Source organism: Acanthochromis polyacanthus, chromosome 3, assembly GCF_021347895.1.
Source record: "Acanthochromis polyacanthus isolate Apoly-LR-REF ecotype Palm Island chromosome 3, KAUST_Apoly_ChrSc, whole genome shotgun sequence".
Classification (NCBI taxonomy): domain Eukaryota; kingdom Metazoa; phylum Chordata; class Actinopteri; family Pomacentridae; genus Acanthochromis; species Acanthochromis polyacanthus.
This window is the reverse complement of record NC_067115.1, coordinates 43,087,477-43,110,916: the sequence shown is the minus strand read 5'-3', so window position 1 is coordinate 43,110,916 and position 23,440 is coordinate 43,087,477. Positions and strand designations below refer to the sequence as shown.

Genomic DNA, 23,440 nt, shown 5'->3' with positions numbered 1-23,440 from the left:
AGAAACGGATGACTTTCTACCCACAGTCATCTGGTGGGTACAAAGACTTTTCCTGCCACGACCAGCTAGGAGTTTGGTAGAACCATGTTGGGCTTGTTTTTTCTTGGTGTAATGAACAGCTGTCTTGGTGATCTTCAATTTTTGGCTACATGTCTCTCACTCATGTCAATTTCCAGCAGTGCCAAGATGGCTGATTCTTTAGTTTTAGGCGTTATGTGAGAGCTGAGAACTTCTGAGTTGTTCTACGGCTTCAATGTAAGCAGGAAACCACTGTAGGCCTTTACATGTGCTGTGCTGCTTATGGCATGAAATGGCCTCTTATTCTCTGGAAATACAATGAAGCTAAAGCATGTCAGATAGGACAGGAAATATTATGGAATCAGCTGCAATTTTTGTCGTGCTCATTATATTCTTCAGGTAATGTACCTTTAGTGGTACCAGGCATGACAATGAACAAGAAATTGAAGAAAACAAGGGTGGTCTAACAATTTTTTCATGACTGTAGGATAGTAAGAGAGTAGTGGTAGACACATGACAATCAGTGGAGCAATGTTTGAAGCGCCATAACTTTAGAAATAACACAGCTACAGTCCTGAAATGTTGCAGGTTTGTTAATTTGTACATATGGTCTTCCATGGTACAGCCCTGCTTATATAGTTTTTTTTTTAATTATTTGATTGTACAAAACCAACCATTAAACATTTTTTGTTCACCTAAAGAGACTGATTTTTCCCTCTGATTGGCACCAATAGGAGCTTTAAAAATGTAGAGTATGGTGCCAGTCAGAGGAAACCAGGTGAGCTATCTGGACACCTGTCTCAGTATTTGTAAAAGGTAGATGGGGAGAGAGTAGCAGCAGGCATACTAATGCACCAGAAAATCAAATAAGGGCTGAATTAAGCTATCTTAGTCTCACTATAAACCTCCGACCAAACCCGAGTGAGCTCAACTCACTTCCCATAGTTGCATTATTTATTTCCAGTGGAGTGATTTTGCTAACCGGATTGGAGGCCTGTTGTCCTGTTGTAAGCTTCAGGGAGAAACTACACCTGATCAACGATAACATTAAAGCCACCTGCCAAATGTCCTCGTCATGCCACCAGAGGAGCTCTGAGGTTGTCCTGTGGTGTCTGCTGCTGTAGAACCTTTGGGTCTTGTGGGATGGGCTTGTTCCAGTGCATCCTTCAGATACTTGATCAAATTTGAGTCTTACGAGTTTGGAGGCCAGCTCAACATCTTGGGCTCTTTGCTGTGTTCCTGGGCAATTTTGGCGCTGTGGTGGGGTCCATTGCCTTGATGGGGAAAGTTTTAACCATTAAAAAGTACAGATCACGTGCTTAATCTTTTCATAAAATCTTTGGTATTTGATCAGTATGATAAGATGAGGAACAGCAGTTGAAGAAAGGAATTATGCAACATAAAAACTGGCATGTTTTTATAATTATTCTGTTTTCTAAGAAGAAGAAGAAGAAGTTTTAGGGAAGTTCATGTTACATTTTTCACTTGTATGAAGAATTACTTTGCAAGATCTTTATTTATTTCAGGTCTTCCTCTTTTTATTTCTCCTTTCTGTCCTCAGCAGCTCCAAAGATGTTTGAGATTCTGCACTAGCTACTGAACCAGAAGGCGTTTCCAATCATGCAGTCAGTCCACCACCTGAACACGATCAGTTACCTTAGCAAGCCCAAATCGTTTCTTGCAAAGGCGCTTTCCTTTTTTAAAATAACGTTATTTGTTGTTTAACACAAATAAATAGGTTTAGTTCGCGTCCACTGATCTGGAGTGTAGTTGCAGTTGTATCTTTAAGGACAGATTAGGGTCTTTCAGAACTACATAGCTCTTTACACATCAGAAATCAAACTTGATCACAATCAAAAATCCATTCACTGTCGCAGTGTTGTTAGAGATGATGTGTGTGGTCTATGAAAGATGCCACATATAGCTGAATACCAAATGAAAACAGACAGCTAATAAGCAGATTATCAAGCTTTGCTCCTGTCACCTCTGCACAACTGGCCAGTCTTGGCATGTGCAGGTGTTGTTTTCTCTTTTTTTTTTCAAGTTAAAGATAATGTGCATGTTAAAACCCTGCACGGTAGCCACTGCTTATTCAAAGTTAATATTGGTTTTCATTATGAGGTGAAAACTGAGGATGGAGGACGCTACTCAAACAGAAGCAATCAATACAACAAAAAGAGGACTTCTACCAGAAGTTATAAACACACATGCTCATCTGCATTAAGAAAATTAAAGCTCAGAATCAAAGCCTGCTGTAGCCTGTCTACATTACACTAAACACAAAGTACAAACAGACTAGCAGCCCTATCTAGTCTTTAATAATTTTCTTTTGCAAGCTTGAACTTAAACCAAAAAGTCTAAACCCAGTCTGATGCCAAAGAGCACGCGGCTCACACCACAGTTTAAAACAACACCAGACAAAGAGACACATGGACAAGCTGTCTACCACACACCAGCTGCCTCTAAATAACAGATACACAGCACTTTCGTACCAGTAATGATGAGGTGGCTTGATTGGAGGTCAGCAGTGTGGTGCTGATCCAGTCAGAAAATTGAAACCTGGATGGTGAGCAAGTGGAGGATTAAATCCACAGCAGGGATCACACATACAAATTTCCATATAGGACAAAAAAGGGTTACTTCCACAAAAGAGGGAAGGAGCTCAGTGGCTGTGGCTGTAACAGCGCATCACAATAACCGTTATCCAGCATCAGAACGTTGTCCTCACAGCGTTTCCATACATTATACAACATGGACCATAAATCCCTCCACAGGCTCAATGCATGAGAAGTAAGAAATAAAAAAATCCTTTTGTATTTTCAAGAATACAGTGTTTAAAATGAAATGTTTAGTTTTATAAACTAAGTAAGCAAATTATTGAATGCAATAATATGGCAATGGTTGACAAATAAACACTGCCCATCCAAAAACAGCTCCCACGCTCTAATATTCCGTTGGACCACCTCTGAGAACGGCACACATTCACCCTGGCATCGTTTCGATAAGCTTCTGCAACGTCACAGCATTTATTTCTCTCCAGAGTTGCATCAATTTTCTGCCAAGATCTTGTATTGATGATGGGAGAGTCGGACAAAGTATTCTCCAGCACATCCCAAACATTTTCAAAGATTCAGGGGCTTCATGCAGCTCAAGACATTTCTGTCAGTTACTTCTGAAACCGCACTGACCGTGATAAAAGCCTTTACAAACCTCTTGCTTCGTTTTTATCAAAAATATTCTACTTCTGCAGAACTTCAGATGTTAGATTTCTAGAGAAGTAGAGAAGGAAGTTAATGCAAGATCAGATCAATCCAGGATTTTTAGTTCCTGAAACTCAAACTGTATGCCAGTGCAGCAAGAATCTAAGCAGAGGCCAGCGACAGATCAGAAGAAACATTTGAAGGGGGTTTTCTACTAATAATAGGGACTGTTGTGTAAACAGGCTGACTAATAACACCCATCATTGTTGAATCCTACTTAAATATATCACTTATACAGTTAATCGTTCCAAGTGTCGTCTGAGGTGGAAATGTACAGACGTGTACTGTTAATTCAGTGATGATGCACAGGCCTATAATACAAGTTTATCTTTCATCAGTTATGTTTAACATTCCAAACATGATACATAGTCTAAAATGCATAATGGAATCAACTCACAGTCGTGTTTTTTCTTAATGGTGAACTAAATATCACAATAAGTAGTTCAAGCATAACTGGATTAATGAAAAGGCCTTTGGTACCCTGGGCTTCACCCACAAAGAGATACACAAAAGTCAGGAAGACCCCATGAAGAACATCAACTAGCATGGCCACAAAGAGAGCCTCCATATATCTACTGACACTTTAAAAGTCAACAAAGATTTATAAAAACTGTACAAAGAGACTCAGAACTGTAATGTTGACTGTGCACTGCTCGAAGTCTGCATCTTTAGGTATTAATGTCAAAGGTCAATGAAATATTCAAAGAGGGTTTTCTTGGGGGTTTTGGACCAGAACTTTGAAGCTGCAGTTTGACTTGGTTCTATACTGAGTTAAAAATATCAGCCCAGACATTATGCTGTGAGCTGCAAAATAATGCCTCCATCCACCTGAACCATTGTGGCCTAACGTGGTTAAATGAGTGCCGGTGTTAACCCAAAAACACTGCTAACTTTCACGTTTGTCAAAGGCCACAGCGCTGCTTCATGAAAAACAAGGCTTGTTATGTGGCTGGTTATCGTCAGACTGCTGCGGTTAATGATGAACCAAAGGAGGAAACACAGAATTGCAGCTATTGTCTCTGTAGATTCTTTCAACCATTTTTGTACGTGTGCTACATACACTGCTGTTCAAAAGTTTGGGGTGAGCCAGACAATTTCATGTTCTCCATGAAAACTCACACTTCTATTCATGTGCTAACATAACTGCACAAGGGTTTTCTAATCATCAGTGAGCCTTTCAACAGCATTAGCTAACACAATGTAGCATTAGACCCCTATGGAGATATTCCATTAAAAATCAGCTGTTTACAGCTAGAATAGCCATTTACCACATTAACAATGTCTACACTGGATTTCTGTTTAATCTGATGTTATCTGCATTAAAAAAATGCATTTCTTTCAAAAATATTTTTAAAAAAGGACATTTCCAGGTGACCCCAAACTTTTGAACAGTATTGTATGAAAGGCATAAAAATGCTTCAAAGGCATAAAAGCAAACCCAAAAGTTTTCTGTTGATTTGTTGTGGGGGGGTTTTTGTACTGTTTAGTATCAGTTTTGTCTTTATTAACTGCCCTGTCGTCTTCATTTATGGGCACCAAAAAGTATTGTTTCCTTGTCTGAAAAAAATCCAAAAATTCAGAAAAAAAAATTCCCCAAATTTATGAAAATTTGCAAAACCTTCAGGGAAAAAAATCCAACAATTCCTTAAAAGTCTCCCTTAAAAGTTTTATTTTAAAAAAATCCCCCAAATTTGGCAAGAAAATTCTTGTAAATATTTTCAAAAAAATGAGTAAAAATTTTCCAAAAAATCCAAAAAATATCTAAAATGACTACATATATATCAGTAAAACTTCTAATACTTTCTTTAAAAACATTCACAAAAAAATCAACCAAAATCCAGAGAAATTCACTGGTTTTTGGTTGATTTTCTTGTGAATGCTCTTAAGAAAAAATTTTTAAATTTCTTTTTTTCCACCAAAAAATGTTCAAAGATTTCCCAACAATGTTGAAAATGTGGACATCAGAAGTTTCACTGTGATTTTTTTTTTTTTTAAAAGGGACAATAGAACATTTTATGGCACTTCACAGAAAACACAATAAAAATCACATGAAAATGTGAACAAGGTCAAGATTTACTTGTGAAATCTAAAATCCAGCTGAGTCCTAGGTTTTATCAGCCACTAAACTGGGTCCAGATTGTTCTTCCACACCTTTTGAGGAGAAATGAAACTCAGATATGTCTTTCTTCCTGGTCTTCGGTCGACCATCAGCGAAACACTTTACAACCTGCAATAAAGAATGATTGCTGGGAAGGAGGGCGGGGTAACTGCAGACACTTTTTAACACCTGTGGTTCAGGTGATCCGCTCAGTGTCGGTTTCCAGGTTTGGGGGAAACACAACTGAGCCGATATGGGCACTGGTGGGTTTACGGGGACGTGTCTGATCCTCAGTCTGTGCTTTAGTGTGCGGGTCATCACTGGAAGTCCAATAGGTGAGTAGAAATCACACGGATGGATTTCTGTGAGCTTAGAAACTGATAAATGTGATTTTTGAAATCAAACACAGTGGGAAGAATTAGGATTCGATGGTTTCCAGTCTGTGCTAAGGCCCTGGAGTTCTACAGATATTACTAAAATTACACTGCTTTTGCATCAGTGCTGAGATGTTTATTGTTTCAGAATCTGTTATTTCTATCTGCCTAAAAACTAACAGGACCACATTCAGTATTTGTGATCTTCTGGTGCCACTTTTTCTTGGCCCTGACTGAACATAGGACTGACTTGCCTTTAAATCCTGCTGTTACCAAGTAAAGATGGTGGCCTTGCCCATTCTGTCTGTTTTGTGGTTGCTAAGGCTAAACAACACTGCTGTCATATCTTGTTGATCAGGCCTTGATTTCCAGCCCTAAAGATTTGAGTTTCAGCTTGTCAAAGTTCAGTGCAGATAAGACAATATAATAGACAATAATAAAGTGAGCTGTCAGTACAGTGTGATGGTAAACAACGCAGCAGCAGCAGAATTAGATTCAGCATAGTTTCACCTTTCATGGTAAAAACTAAAACATACAAACAAGATATTCTGTTATGTTCATCCGTGCATTTTAACAATACTGATAGAGGAGATGTTGTGTCAGACATGTATCTGCTTGCAATAGACTTAGATTTAGACAACTTTATGAACCCCTGGAGAGAAATGAAGTAGCTACAGCAGCATGGAAATTTAATAAAGAAGTAAACAGTAAGACAAGACAGACTATCAGGGTGTAAAGTGAAGGTAAATAAAATAAGATAAAATCAAGTAAAATAAAATAAGACTTAAAAAATATCTAGATTATAATATGGAAAAAAATCAACAGAATGTAAAATATAATAAAAATGATAACAGACACAAGAAGGGTATAGAAGGAAGTCATTTAAGTGTATTTACTTATATACTTAAATACAGTATTTTTGCATAGCTTTGTAGGTATTTTTACTGAATACTTCTACCACACTTTTTATAATTTGATGCCATTTGTTTGACAATATAACTTCATGCTGTTTAAAAGAGAATCAAATGGTTTCTTGTTCAAATATGTCAGAACAGCCAACAATTTCCAGATACTCACTTTTTCACATGGTTGAACACACACTATCATTCATGTTTTCCACAAGAACACACTTTTATCCATGTGCTAACATAACTGCACAAGGGTTTTCTAATCATCAATGAGCCTTTCAACACCATTAGCTAACACAATGTAGCATTAGAACACAGGAGTGATGGTTGCTGGAAATGTTCCTCTGTATTTTTTCATGACATTCAGTAGCTGCATATGAGGACAAAATAAACTCCATGAGGTCAGAAGGACCTGGACAGAGGAGATGTTCAGGACGGTCAGCACATGCAGAACTATGATCTGATTAAAAATCAGCCGTTTCCAGCTAGAATAGTCATTTACCACATTAACAATGTCTACACTGGATTTATCATTCATTTCATGTTATATTCACTGAAAAAAACTGCTGTTCTTTGAAAAATCAGGACATTTCCAGGTGACTCCAAACTTTTGAACAGTAGTGTAAATATTGTACAGTATTCTGTCTGTTCTGTGGTAACCCTTATTGATTCTGTTAATGAAGGTACTTCAACCATAAACTGTGCTGAGGATACAGATATACGTGTGGGTGAAGTGGCAGAAGGGTACACAGGTAAGGTGATATTCAGGTAACATTCTTTCTATTTGTAGATTACAAAGTTAGTTTGGCTGAAAATCACTCCACCCATCAGTCAACAGTCGATTGTTTTTGTACCTTAATCTTACATGTTTAACAAATAATTTGACATCCCTTCATGAACAGTTGAAATAATTATAATTTAAGGTTCATGGAAACCTCGTCAGTGACTTCTGAGGTAGTGCAGGTAGATGATGTCAGCATGGACCAGTGTTTGTTTCTTTCCTGTCTTTAGTGTGAATGAACTGATATGAAATACTTGCATGAGTACTGTGTGTAACTTTGTTTTTATTGTTTGCATCACAATTCTGGCCTGATGCTGCAGGGGATGTGGAGCTGCTGGGGATTGAGGCAGGAACCAGCCTGACGCTAGCGGACAGCTTCTTTCCCGGGAACATTCAGTATCTGGAACTGGTCTTCACACCTGGGGACACCAGCGCAACAGTTCGGACTAAGAAACCGCTGGATGCAGATGCACTAACAGAAGTGAGTTTGAGCAACCTTGCTTCCTAAAAGTTACAGATTATACACTGCTAACCTGCAGCAGCAAATACATTTTGCTGACTAGATCATTGTCAGTCAACGCAAATGGTAAATGTGGAAAAGTATGTCCTCTTACAATACAATAGCTTATTGTTAAAACTGAAGCATGAATATGGTTTTTATGATTATACTTAGTTGTTTAGGAAAATTGTCTTGTTTAAATATTAAAAGAGTCAACACTAATTTGCATAAAAGCAGCTCTTTTAAACTAATAAACTTCTCCAACCTCAACAGAAGTAGACAGGTTCACTGTGTTCAAGCATTCAAATGCTACTTTCATAAACATTAAAAAAGCAGGGTGTGGAGCTAAGGGTTGGCCATGTTTGCATTTATGATTTTATTAGCCTTTAATTTAACCAGGAAAAATCCCATTGAGATTAAGAACCTCTTTTTCAAGAGACTTTTGTTCAACAGAGGCAGCAGCAAACACAAAACACAGATAAAACATAATTAAAACACAACCAAAAAATAATTAATTTACAAGCAAATTATGAGAACAAGCACATGTGGAGTCGGCCTCCAGAACACGCAGTTTGGATTTAAAAGCGCTCAGTGAGATTAATTCAGTTAGTTTCCAGTCTTTCTGCAACAAATTCCATAAAAAAGGTTCAGAGTAAACGAGAGCCGTTTTAGCCAATTCAGTACAAGCATACGGAACTGAAAGCAACAAATGACCTCATGAACAGAGAGAGTGAAGATCAGCACTTTTCTGTGCAGTTAAGGAACGACTGTAGGTGGGCAGCAGTCCAAGTAATGCCTTATATATAACATCGGGATTGATGGTCTCACACTGCTTTCTTCATGTCCATGCCAGCAACAACGCAAATATGAGGCTTCACCAGTCTGAATTAGCGTGTATCTTCCAGTGTTGCAGTTTTTTTTTTTTGTATCAAATTCCCTCTTTGTGTTGCCCTGAACTGGAGAGAAAAAGAAAACATTTTAATTCCAGCTTCAGCTGCTTTGAACACAGGTTCAGGTGCAGTTCTACATCGTTTCCTGTAAAATGCCGCACAGAACCGCTAAACTCTGCTGTGTTTGTGTCTTACAGAGTGCCGGCACCTTGTACTATTCTGTCATATGTGATGAGTCTCCCCAGGTAAGTGGGATTCCAAAGTCTCAGCGGAAAGTTTAAGAATGTATGCAGTAACACAACAAAACTAAATATTTCAGTACAACAACCGTCGGACACTGAAAGTCAACGATGTCAATGACAACAGCCCAGTATTTACCCAGGACCACTACACCAAGACAATCTCTGAGGTAAGTCCCTGACATCTGATGGACAGGAACCGTTGTGCTCTGAGCCACAGAACGACAAAAAAAAAAATAAAATCAAAACCTCCTTCAATACTAACATCACAACACAAAGTTGAAGCCAGTGGGAGAGCAGCAGAAAAAAAAAAAAACAAGGAAAGAATTCAAGGAGCGCAAACCTCCACCAAGGCTGTTCATTCCCCATATGGCATTGTCAGAGATGCAGCATATTTTTGTAGAAATGCAGCATTTGTTTTAGAGGTATGGATGATCAGAAATCATGGCAGTATAGAATGTTTCCATTTATTATAGATGTACCCACAAACATGAGCACAGGTGTGTGTTATGCATGTGTACGCTATGTATGGATATTGAATCGCGTGACCTAAATATGTAGCTGGTGGTGGGAATTGATGGGACTCAGAAACACCCCCAACAATTTAACCAGGTTCCTTGTATGATTTCCAGTGGATAAGTCCCAATTAGTCAGCAGCGGGCGATTTGTAGTAGGATCACAATCATGTGATCGTCAGCACGCAACAAACGTAGTGTTCATTTGTTGCCATGGTTACAGCGACGCTGTGATGCTATCTCACGACGATACACAAATCTTTAGCAAATCCTTGGATCCAGATTATAAGCTGCATCACTGCCAAAATCTAATCATTTGGTCCTTGTGTCATTTCTGAGCTTCCCTGAAAAGTTCATCCAAATCCATTAGTCTGTCTTTGCGTGATGTTGCTAACGGACAGACAGACAGACGCCGATTGTTACATTACTCTGCTGCGTTTCTTGACAGAGTAACAATGACACACTCTCTTCCATTTCTAGAGCCATTTTTTTTATTCTTAGAGTACAGATAAACAGACTGTTATTACCTCCGCCAGGAGGTTATGTAATCACCGGAGTTTGTTTGTCTGTCCGTGTGTGTTAACAGCATAACTCAAAGTCATGGATGGATTTTCACCAAATTTTTACAGGATGTCCGGAAGAGCAAGAATCGATTAGATTTTGGAGGTGATCCGAATCACCGTCTGGATCCAGGAATTTTTTGAAGGTCGAAGGACAATTGACAGAGAAAATTCCTGGATCCAGACAGTGATTCGGATCACCTCCAAAATCTAATCGATTCTTACTCTTCCAGAAGAGAGACGCGCGCGCACGCGCGCACGCGCGCACACGCACACGCACACGCGCGCACACACGCGCACACACGCGCACACACACACACACACACACACACACACACACACACACACACACACACACACCTTTTTCTTTTTAGCATGGAGGAATAAATATTTGTTGTTAGAATAGATGTCATGAAACAGCTAAGTGCTGCTGTATTAGAAATGATGATCGGCAGATGGAGAGTGATAGACAACTCCCAGCAAGTGTCCAGCAGCCAGTTGTCATCTTTCTCTTGTCATCTCGTTACATGCCATTTCACCTCAAAAAACTTTTTTTTTTTTTTTTTTTTCCAGTTGGCTAAACTGAACTCATTTCTATACAGGACACTAGAACAAAAGATTAAGCTTCTTCTCCAAGTCAGAAAATAAGATGATTAACATGTTGCATTATGAAGTGATGATAAAGCCCTGAGCTAGTTTGCAGAAGCTAAACTGGAAGGATCCGGTAGGACTTTACCTCTTCGTGCCAGACAAGTACGTTACGAAACTGTTAGCGTGATTCTTCTACTATTATACCTTGAATTGGCTTAGCTGATCAGTGCTAGTGTAAATTAAAGACAGTAGTTGTGCTGCTCAGTGGTCTATTCCATCTGTCTGGCTAAGCTGAATGAAAGCTGTGGACGTTCTTACCTGAAATGCTGCCAAACTGTCATGTGTCTAGGAGGTCAGACCCAAGCAGAGAGCACACCACCAAGGCTGGGTGAAAGGAAGTGATTTTTATTGCTTCAGCAGGTGAATAGTGGAGGGAGGTGAGAGGGACCTGAGTGCGGCGGGTAATGGTGGATGGGTTCCTGACGGCTGGAGACAGACAAGGGCGGAGAGCCAATGGGGAGACAGGTGTAGGCAGCGTGGGGAACGTCAGGCGCTGCCGGTCCGGGGGCCCGTGATGGTGGATGGGCCAGGCGGCGGCTGACGTCTCGTGGCCTCGTGGGGGGAACGCCAGAGGGGAAAAGGAGCCAGTGGGGGCCAGAGACGGGCCGAAGCTGGAGACTGGCTGGAGGATCCAGGGAACGGGCCGAGTAGGGGGTCCAAGGAGGACTGCTTGGTGCCGACGGAGTCCAGGAGGGGTTTGGAGGGATTTCGGGGAGACTGGCAGATCTGACAGGGTTCTGGGCAGCTGGGTCTTCTAATGGAGAAGAGAGCAGAAATACGTGTTAGAATTGCTTATCTCTGAGAATCAGAGTGGCTACAGAGCAAACTGACTACAGAGTCTGGCTTAACAATCTGACAGGGTGTGGAAGGTTCAGCCGGTCTTTATTGCAGTTGGTGTAATCATGGAGATGAAAGTCAGCTGTCCGGGTCCAGTGGTGAGGCTAATCACCTGAGTGGCTGCAGCTGTGAAGCCACACTCCACTCAGGTGAAGCACTGAGGAGAGAGAACAGAGAGAGAGGGAGAGGAGAGCAAGAGAGGGAGAGAAAAAGGAGGGAGACAGATAGGATGGGGTATTTGGGATGCCAGATAGGAATGGGGTGAGGAGAGAGCTCTGACACAAACAACTAAAGCAGGACGCAGTAGTTACAGAAGATATCTTACTTGTTGTAACACATGTTGTCTTCAAGCTAAGGGTTTAATTTGTATAAAGTATATAACATTTATTTGTTTCTATGGGCGTTCGTCATTCAGTCTTTTCTTCTTTCAGATTACAAACGTGGACACTACCATTCTTTCAGTGAAAGCTGAGGATGGAGATATCGACCCGGCAAACAACAGACTCTCCTATACCTTTGTAAGATAATGTACCATATTGGGACTGTGAATGTTTCCGTTTGTACTGATTCTGAGAGTGGATGTGGTTGTTAATGTTATTTCAAAATTCTGTCATTTCCCATATTAATGGCTGTAAGAGCCTTTATAGAAGATGTCAAGCTCTGTCCATTCACCACTGCATTTTACACACAGTATAATAAGATGAGCAAGTGTTTTTAATGTAGATACATTATAATGTACTTTACCGTAGTGTCCAATTCCAAACATGGATGGATTACTGCATGTGCATGCACAGGCCCAGGGGTCCAAGGTGTTAGGGGGTCCCCAGTCTTTTCCCAGAAACATTATTTATAGATTCCAAAGAGAAGACGAACAATGAAAATGAGACACAAACAAGACCTACATAAAAAAGATGCAAAATGGCCACAGAAACACAATGGCAAGAAAGGGATGCAAAATTGAAAAAATAATTTACCCAAAATAATCAAAATGTGACAAAATTACTTAAAAGAGTCATAGAATGGCTACAAGGAGAATAAAAAAGACCAAAACGTGACAGAAAATGGCAAAATTTCAATGCAAACAATCCAAATGAGACACTAATCAACCAAAATGGGGCAAAAACAGCCACAAAGAGGTGCAACAATTTACATTTCACCACAGAGAAGTTTTGTTTTCAGTGGCATTAATTGATGCAAAATTGTTTAATGGGAATGTGAAAGGTGCTTCATTAGTTTGGCCACAAATCATGTCCTTGACTAAAATGTCATAAGGGTCATTCCATGTGGTTTCACCAGATGGTGGTTGCCGCACCATTTTCAAATTAGTCCTAAATTTGCATGCCATTAGATAGTCACAAAAGTACTTTCTATGCAAAATTGTAGGCCTGTAGCTCAAATAGTTTCTGAGTTGTGGGGGTCTGAAATTTTCAGAATTTGGGCTATAAAAAGCCTCGCCTGCGTTTTTTGCATCTTTAAATGGTTATGTCTCAGCCTCTAGACATACCAGAGAGCTGTGAGTTGGTAAACAAGGCCTCTGCATGTAGCTAGTGCCCCACAAACATCCTCAGGTGTTTCCCTACACTCTGCAGGCCGTGGGAGCTTGCAGTAAAAAGTGTAATGGTATAACTTAGGTATACCTAAGTTATAACTTAGGTATAGGTTCTTTTGCTTGTAACATGACATTGTCCAATTAAATTTAACATGTTTAATCCCACTGCACTGATACTGTAAAATTCAACATTATTGTTGTATTTTTAAATTAATCAACCATAAACTACTACAGAGCTCCCCGAATTCAAGTTAGTACATGTAATATGTATGTGTATGTTATAATTACATGGATGTATTGCAAATGGGTGTCAACATGTCATTACACTTTTTGAAGATAGTCACCTTTGACAACTAACATTTCAAAAAGAACAAAACATACATAATACTACCATTGGAATGACTACTAATACTTGTATCCCAATTTAAAGCACTAAAAAGCAAAAAAGTGTAATGCCCTTTTTGTGTCACAAGGTCTAGTTTAGAGCCATACCTGTAGATATCATGACATGTTGACAGCCATTTGCAATGCATACATGTAATGATAACATACACATACATATTACATGTACTAACTTGAATTCGGGGAGCTCTGTAGTAGTTTATAGTTGATTAATTTAAAAATACAACAATAATGTTGAATTTTACAGTATCAGTGCAGTGGGATTAAACACGTTAAATGTAATTGTACAATGTCATGTTACAAGCAAAAGAACCTATACCTAACTTATAACTTAGGTATACCTAAGTTATAACATTACACTTTTTGAAGGTAGTCACCTTTAACAACTAACATTTCAAAAAGAACAAAACATACATAATACTACCATTGGAATGACTACTAATACTTGTATCCCAATTTAAAGTAGTGAAAAGCAAAAAACGATTTTGACATCACCCATGCCATTTTGAGTAAGAATATCTCAGTAACTACAAATATAACCCTGCTGCTTTTTTGTACAGTGATAGAAGACAGATGGAACTGTCTTGTAGAAAATTTGGGGTCTCTGGTACCTGTCCCACATTGAGATTTTTGCCCCCCAAAATAGCCAATTTAAAATCTCGTCCAACTTTGGGAGCTCATATTTTCCAAACTGAGGTACCTAGAAAGCTCCAGTTAGCGAAGTTATCACACAAGTTTGTGTAGAATGGAACCCAGGGGTGTTAGAACACTTCTGTGCAGTATTTCTAGTACTTTTAAGGTCCCAAACTCCACTCGTGAGTAGGTGTCTCTTAATTTTCTGCATTTTTAGCAAGTCCCCATGGCCTGCAGAGTGTAGGGAAACACCTGGGGATGTTTGTGGGGCACTAGCTACATGCAGAGGCCTTGTTTACCAACTCACAGCTCTCTGGTATGTCTAGAGGCTGAGAAATAACCACTTAAAGATGCAAAAAATGCTGGCGAGGCTTTTTATAGCCCAAATTCTGAAAATTTCAGACCCCCACAACTCAGAAACTATTTGAGCTACAGGCCTACAATTTTTCATAGAAAGTACTTTTGTGACTATCTAATGGCATGCAAATTTAGGACTAATTTGAAGATGGTGCAGCAACACCCCCAAGGAATATCTGGTCATTTCACCTGGAATGACCCATAATAGGTTTTAAAAATATATGTAACCAAAAAAACAACATACAAATGTGACATGAACAAAACATTACCACAAGAGACACCATTGGAGACACAAAGCAATCAATCAACCAATTATGTTTGCAGGAGCACATATGGAGGATAAAGATTTACATCAGGAGTACTGGAAATACAAGAAAACACATAAATCCAATACCGTACAAAACAACTTTCCAGGGACACTGTACACTGTGCATATAAACCTGTAATTTACAAAGTGAAAGTTGTTTATTTAAGGTTCAATTGAAAAATCTGACTGCAGACAAAAAGCTGCATTCTGCTTCAGTAAATACATAGATTCAGTTAAAAATACTGATGAGAAACTTCAAAAAGGTAGAATAGTAAAGTATAAAAGCAAAAACAACAAAAAAAAACTTCACGGTTAGTCAGATTAACCTACAGATGGTTTTATTATGCTTTTGTGCATCTGAAGAAAACTGTTACGTTTGAGTAAATATTAAAACTAAACTCTCAAGAAAATGGGTCTGAAAACATACAATGAAACAAAAAGTGATTGTTGCTGCTCTGGGAGATGAGTAACAATATTCTGTTTGAATCTATGTTCTTTCATAGAGCCCAGCTTCAGATGACTTTCTTTTGACCAACTCAGGGGATTTTATTTTGAAGAGACGACTGAACTACAATGTAGCCAAACAGTATAACTTCACTGTGACAGCCCAGGTAAGTGAGCGCATGACATGTATTCATACAGGACTATTCAGAGCAAAAAAACAGTAGAAAGTGGGATTTAGCAGCTGCATTTGTCTACACTGTGTTTTCATGCAGGATGACCCGGGGCTGAACGATACAGCCTCTGTGGTGATTACCGTCGAGGACTTCGATAACTTGAATCCCTACTTCAGTCACAATCTGTATCAAGCCTTTATTCGCGAAAATCAGGTGAGTGTCATGAACTGAATACTGCAGCATTTTTCTCGCAAGTAATACCTCATCTCTGTCATTCTAGCATTTTATTTGACATTAAAGGATCGTTAGGGCTCAAATAATGATAATAATAATAACAAAGATTGGCACGTTCACTTTTCCACAGATACTGTATTGTTGTCTTTCACTTTGGGCTCATTTTATGCAGAAGCTTTAAAATAGGAACTGTAGAAATTTACAAAAAGTCCAATGTACTATGTAATTTCTTTCAGGTTGGGCCTTTCAATACCATTCAACCAGAGGCAATAAAGGCCCAGGATGGAGACACTGGGATCAACGTGGCTTTAACATATAGCATCAGTGCTGGTAAATGACAACATACTGTAGAGTTCACCTTTTTTCATGCACAATATGTGGAAAACACTAATTGTTTATGATGATTTACGTTTGTTTAGTGTCTCCAGAGGCATATAAAACCAATTTTGACATTGACTCCAGCAGTGGAGTTCTGTCTGTGGTGACTGCCTTCGACAGAGAGGAAATGGACGCTGGTGTGATCTCTGTCTTTATCACGGTACCGACCTTTTAATTTACTGTCACTCACCAAGGGTCATCATACTGCAAATCTAATCCCAAGCTCAGATCGCAACCTGCAAATTAGCTGCTTTTCCCTAATTCTGCCATGTTTGGATCACAGAAATAAACCAGTACACCCTCTGTTGTACAGCAATTAAAAGAACAAGAAAAGCACTACCCCTAGCACAGTACTTGGTCTGCTCTGTCGTATGATTTCCAACAGATAAGTCTGTAGTGGTGGATTTGTAGTAGGATCACAATCATGTGATCGTCAGCAGGCAGCTGATGTAGTGTTCACTTGTTGTCATAGTTACAGTGACCTCCAAATCCAAGTTTCAGGGATGGCAATTTTCCACGGATCCGTGGATTTCCGCCGATTTAATTTCAAATTTGAACACTTTATTGTCGCTGATGTTAACGTTGTTAACATCTCGTGGGAGTCCGCGAGACTCCGTCGGATCCAGAACCAGCCCAGAATGTGATGGCGGCATCTGGAGGACAGCACCAACTGAGCCTGAGCACCGCGAACGGAAAGCACCAAGCCACCGGAGCTGTCATTTTTAACTCGGCGGGTCCGCCGACTGCTCTCCCCGGTCACAGACTGCTCAGATTCCCCGGCTGGCTAGCTATCCCCCGCTAGCTGCTCGGCTAACACCTGCCGCTCCTCGCCGCTCATCTGCCCGGGACAAACCGCACCTGTTCCGGCTGTCAACGTCCCAGTCGCCCGCTAGGAGCTCCGGACAATGTGCTGCTCATTCGTGGGTGACTTTTCACGGCCGTGGGGGGTTTTAAGGCACACTTTGCCCAGTGACCAGTGATAGCTCGGCGGCTCCAGCTAACAAGTTGACGTGGAGTTGACTGGATTCCCCCCCCCACAAAAAAAAAGTAGGATTAATTTTTTTTTGGCCACTAGAAGTTGATTTTGGCTCCTAAAAATGTCTAAATTTACATATGTTGGTGGCCCAAAAAATGTCATTTGGGCGACCGGACCTCTCGGCCTTAAGTCGAGCGCTGGCATTGCAGAAGCTTACTGAAACAATGCCAAAGCGAATGTGTGTCGTTCTCAAAGCTAAAGGCGGTCCAATTAAACATTAGAGTGTACAACTCTTTTTTTGGACGGCTAGTGTTTTATAAGCTGTAAGCAGGGCCAGAGCAAAGTGGTGCTCTGAGATGGTCACACCCACAGGAGGCTAAATCTGACACAAGCACTAGTGAAGCCCGTTAGAGGGCTACTCAGTTATATCCTGGTCCCATTGTAATGTCAACGGTAATGGGAACAATCACAAAACAGAAGCTGAAACAACTGCTTTTAACCAGTTCAGGGCTACATAAAAAAAAGTTGGTTATATATACAGTGAACTACAGTATCTGTAGTAAATAATACATGTAAGTGACTAAAATAATTGACTATTTTTTCCAGTAATTTGCTATGTATTAAAGAAAAAATGGAATGAATGAGATATTAATTTGTGTACCACCCCAGTATGAAAACCAGTGTCAGCTTGCCTACCTCTATAAAAATAGTCCGACTCCATCACTGGCTTTATGGATAACCTATTTCTTCAATCAACTCTGTTACTGTGATTTTACTGCCGGCTATTAAAGACAATATTTGGACTCAACAAAGAAAAAGAAGAATTATCTAACAGGTTGCATAAACCTATGATGAAATTATGTGAAGTAACAAAGTACACAGGGTCAGAGGGGTTAGGTTTTCCTCCATCGCAGGTATTTTTAGTTGTCATCTAACGACTGGTGGAATAAACCATTTTATTTGATTACTCATAAAAACTAAGTTGTTCCAACTAATATTTCCACAGTTTTTAAAAGGAATTTTAACCCTCTTTGTATTTAATTACTGTAATTTTGAACACTTTGAACAATTTTGAAGGACCTGAAGTCCTAAAGCTAACAGTGATGAAAAGTGTGAAGCCAATTCCACTGAGTTGCTTCAACTTGCATTTGGTTTTAAATCAACTAATGCTGAATTTAAGGTTTAAATGACACACAGTATTAAAGTGATGCAATCAACCAAATGTTTGCATCTGAAAAGGTTTATCTAAATCAGTGAATTCAGTTTTTTTCTTGTATCCAATCTTTAAACTGGAGGAAGAGCTCCCTTGAAATATTTTTTAGACTGTAGGAAGTCACCGCTGTAAAATGTATTTAATGTGAATTTACCTTTCGCTACGACGTGAACCATGTTGTCAAAAAGCAGCATTTTTACAACATGGTTCACCTGAATGACAAGTCTTCTTCACAGATTATCTGTAATGTTGCTCTCTGCTCTCACCCTCTGCAGGCGGCCCAGACAGACGACAGTTTGAAGACAGCTGACACTGTGGTGTCCATCACTGTTGAGGATGTGAATGACAACAGTCCAACGTTTGATCAGCCCAACTACTCTGTAACACTGCTGGAAAACTCTCCTGTTGATGCTGTTCTGCTAAAAGCTGTTGTCAATGATCTGGACCAGGTATTTAGTTATCATCTTACACAGACCGTTCAGGATGGATCCTGTCACTTAAAGCTCCTAATGACCTTCATATGGCTGATTTTGTACATATTTTCAACCAATCTCCTCTCATCTGTGTTTCTGTTTTCCAGGGAGGGTTTGTGGGAACCCTGGAGATCCTTCCAGAATCTGTTCCTTTCTCTATCAGCTCTGATGGAACGATCAGAGTGAATGACTCCACAGCTCTGGACAGAGAGGCCACTGGGACGATCACATTTCAGGTCAACTGGATAAAAATATAAATAAACAAAACCACCAATTTGGTTCCTTTCGAAGTCAAAGTGCCTTAAAATGTACAATTACTTTTTAAACATGGGTCAGTGATTTTCTAAAGGAGTTTTTTATTTCAAACATCCGTTAAACAGGAGAAAACAGAGTATTTGTTGTATTTGTTATGCACAGTGCTACTCTGCTGAGCTGTTCAGGTAGCATGTGGTATCATGTCAAATACAGGAAGGAAAAAGTGCAGCTTATTTGTCATCCACATCCAAATGGAACTCTATACTGTGGAGGAATGTTCACAATTAGATTAAAAAAAACTGAGAGCCTCAGCAAATTTTACTTTATATATATTTGAATCCAGTTTGTATTTTTTTCCTATTAAAATTCACAGTACTTTCTACTGTCAGAGTGTGAGAGCACCTGTGAAACCAGGTAGAAGCTCAGTGTTGCGTTCAAGGACTCTTGCATGCTGTAGTTGAGCACTGATGAAAAAACTTATGGCTTCTAACTACATAAAGGACTGTAACTGTTGTATAGCTGTGGGAAACAAACAGTGTTGTATCTGGATTTGAATACTAACTATGGTCTCCTTATTTGTTACTTAAAAGATTAAAGCAACAGAGGAAAATCTGCCCCACAATGTTGCCATGGCGTCAGTCACTGTGACTCTCCTGGATGAAAATGACAACAGCCCCACATTCACCAGCAGCGAGTACGAGGGAAAAGTGTTTGCTGATCAGACGGAGGGACAGTCGCTGGTCCAGGTGAGTGGCGACACACTTAAGGTCAATATTACTTACACATGTACCATAATTTTAATCAGATAGATAGATAGATAGATAGATAGATAGATAGATAGATAGATAGATAGATAGATATTTACACTACCATTCAAAAGTTTGGGATCACCCAGACAACTTCATGTTTTCCATGAAAACTCCCACTTTTATCCATGTGCTAACATAACTGCACAAGGGTTTTCTAATCATCAGTGAGCCTTTCAACACCATTAGCTAACACAATGTAGCATTAGAACACAGGAGTGATGGTTGCTGGAAATGTTCCTCTGTACCCCTATGGAGATATTCCATTAAACATCAGCCGTTTACAGCTACAATAGTCATTTACCACATTAACAATGTCTACACTGAATTTATCATTCATTTAATGTTATCTGCATTTTTAAAAAATGTGTTTCTTTCAAAAATCAGACATTTCTAAGTGATCTCAAACTTTTGAATGATAGTGAGATATAGACATAGATTACAGGTCAAACATTTGGAAGCAACTTCAAGTTTGTTTTCATGATGTCTTGCTTAAGAAGGTAAAAATAATAAAAAATTGTATGAATGCTACGTATTTTGGGACAATTTACTGCATGATCAGACTTTACTTTCATTGATATGCACCATTTTCCTCAGTTTTGAAGTTACCAGACAATTACTGAATAAATGTTAACAAAAGAGAAGAAGGGCTTAGTTTTAGAGCTGAGAAGATTTACCAAAGTCATAGCTTCAGTGCAAAAGTGAAAAAACAAATCACAGTTTGTATTATTCATTTTAGATCTTTGACTTTTGAGAGCTTGTAGACAAAAATCCCAGTAAATCCCCTTTGTGTCTATATCTCTGTAACGACCACAGAAATGACTGGAAAGAAACATCTGAGTAAAGAAACAAGAGTGCAGACACAAATACCTGCTGATTATACTATAAATGTATTCTGATGAGTGACTCTTTATATAATAATCATGTTTATTTTGTTGCAAAGTACACCAATGAAACTATTGTCTGTTTTTGTACAAATCTGATCTTGCTTCCAAACGTTTGGCCTGTAGATACAGATGTAGATAGATTCTGATAGAAATGGATTTATACTAAAAGGTGTTTACTGGATGAAACTTGGAAGTTGGTTCATTTTGATAAAAACTTGAACCAACTTCATATTCTATGATTTTCATTTAAAGTTGTCATTATTTACAGCAGAAATTTACTAGGAAACTCCTGAAGGGTTGATTTTAATCCCCTTTTTCCATGGAGACACACCCTCCACTGCTATGCTGATGACGCCCTGCTTTCCTGGAACCATTAGTTTTATGACTTAAGAAATTATATCATATTAAGTCCTTCCATTACTAAGATTTGTGTGTCTGACTCATACTGTCATATTGTTTCTATCACCTTTTTACACTGATAAGTTGTTGATACATCCTTTTCATTTGATGTTTAAATAAGTGCTGTTAAGATTGAATGTAGCTGATTCGTATCCTGTAACTCAAAGGTCGCAGCAGAAGATCCAGATGCTGATGTAAACGGGAAGGTCAGATACTCTATTGACTTTGGAAACAATGAAGGATACTTCTCAATCGATGAAAACACTGGAGAGATCTCACTGGCTAAGACCATCCCCCTGGTGGAAAACAAGATTTTGGAGTTCACTCTCTACGTAACAGCCAGAGATGGTAGATCTAAACAGCATTTTTCCATCATATTCTATGGCTTGGCACAATCAGTGATTCAAAATCAAAAATGGCTTTCTCAACTTTGATTATTTATCCTGTTCAAGGAAATTAGCCAATCATCCCTAAATTACAATTTTTACAGTTATAAGCGGCGTGTGTATGATGCAAACCATTAATCTAGTCCTGAAGAAAATGTTCCTATTTTTCAAATGTATTACTTTATCTGCGTCAAGAAAGATTTTCAGCTGTTTCCATCATACTTCACCTTTGACAGTTGTCATAAAATTGTTATCACACCCATACAGACTGGTGGTGTCTTATCATGTTGTTTGTTTCATCTTGCTGCAATATGAGATTGCAGATCTAAAAAAGAATTCTAGCTAAAACTTAACCCTTGCCTCATAATGTTAACTCCATGGCTGCCATCCGTTGAGCTTTTTCAGCTCAGTTGTTGACATCTAACTGAAAAAAAGGCCATGTTTCTTTGTGGAAGACAGTTTCAAGAAACAATTGTTATTGGAGGAATGAGTTATTGAACATTCCTAAATTAGAGTCTGGGGCAAGGAGAATGTTAAGGTAGTGTGTATTAAAACAAGTGGCTGTTGTGTTTTCCAGCAGAATATGAAAAACTCTTCCCCCAAGAGGTAGAATCAGAGAGTTCAGCATACAATAACCTTTGTAATTTCCTAAACATTCCAACAGTGCGTCCACTTCAGGTGAAAAATGGTCTGAAATGGTCTGAAAATGTCAGGAACCAATAAGTCATGAACCAGTTTGTTCACAGGGAATCATTTGGAGTAGGTTTCTCTCTATAGTATTGTAATGTGTTCACCGGACTATGAAAAGTGCCCAAAGATGACCTATGATGTGAATCAGCACTCTTTAAAAGAAAAGAGAACTGAACTGAATCAAATCAAATGAAACTGAATTGAATTGAATTGAATTGAATTGAGTGCCACAAATGCCTCTTGGGCATACATTGTGAAGGCGTAGCCCTGTAGCCTGGAGGATGCTGACAACAGTATGCTGACTATGGATGAGTTTGGACAATTCATTAGAAGCATAGTGAAGCCTTGGTGCTGTGCAAAAAGCCTTGAAGTGGTATATAGCTACAGATATATATAAAAAACAACTGAATATTGTGGAAAGTGTTTTTTCTTCATAATTTAATTCAAAAAGATGAACTTATATATTTTTTATATTCTTAACCTTTAAAGTGCAATATTTCAAAGCTTTTTCGTCGTAGCTAATGTCTCATTAAAATCACACATTCAGTATCTCACAATATTCAGATATTTCATTTCAAGGTTGAGTAAGTTACTATTCAAACAGTGTAACTCTCAGTCTAGCTTGTACAGTTCTAGATTCTACCAGCAAATGGTTTTCTGACCATAATATTACAGTGCCTAGTTGGTCAGCAAACTCACTTGACCTCAACCCCACAGAACCTAATAAGAAGAAATAGTCAACTCAAAAAATACAGATGAACTGAAGGCCACTTTGAAAGCAATCTGAGCTTCAATAACACAGGAATGGAATGACTGAATGCAGTAAAGGTGTCCCAACCAAGTAAATGAACACACTACTCAGAAGTTGGACATTATATAATAAATCCTTTCTTTAAAATACCTTTTTTAAGGAAATAATCTAATAATGTTTGGTACTGGATTTCCGATTTTAGAAGGCATAAGACATAATCATCAAAACTGAAAAAAATGAAAATGTGAAAGTTTACCCTTTGGTTATTATTATCAAAGACAGTAGATAAATAAGACTTGCGCTCAGTTACAATAATATCTTTCTCCACCTTTCCTTTAGGGGGCGTCATACCGCGCTCCTCTTCAGCACAAGTGATAATTCGAGCTCCTGGTGACTCAAAACCTCAGTTTTTACAAAAAATCTACCGTGGCAATGTAGAAGAAGCAAAAGAAGCGGGAGTGGTGATTCTTAGGGTAAGTTTCTCTTTCTGAAATATT

At 38.9% G+C, this 23,440-nt stretch overlaps 1 long non-coding RNA gene across 1 annotated transcript; it reads left to right on the top strand.

Annotated features, from left to right (window-relative positions):
- Positions 1-19,655: 19,655 nt before the first annotated feature.
- Positions 19,656-23,409, top strand: LOC127533207 (uncharacterized). The gene is made up of 3 exons (XR_007940987.1): positions 19,656-19,770; positions 21,284-21,464; positions 23,283-23,409. It is a non-coding gene; the product is annotated as an uncharacterized LOC127533207 (long non-coding RNA).
- The last annotated feature ends 31 nt before the right edge of the window (positions 23,410-23,440 follow it).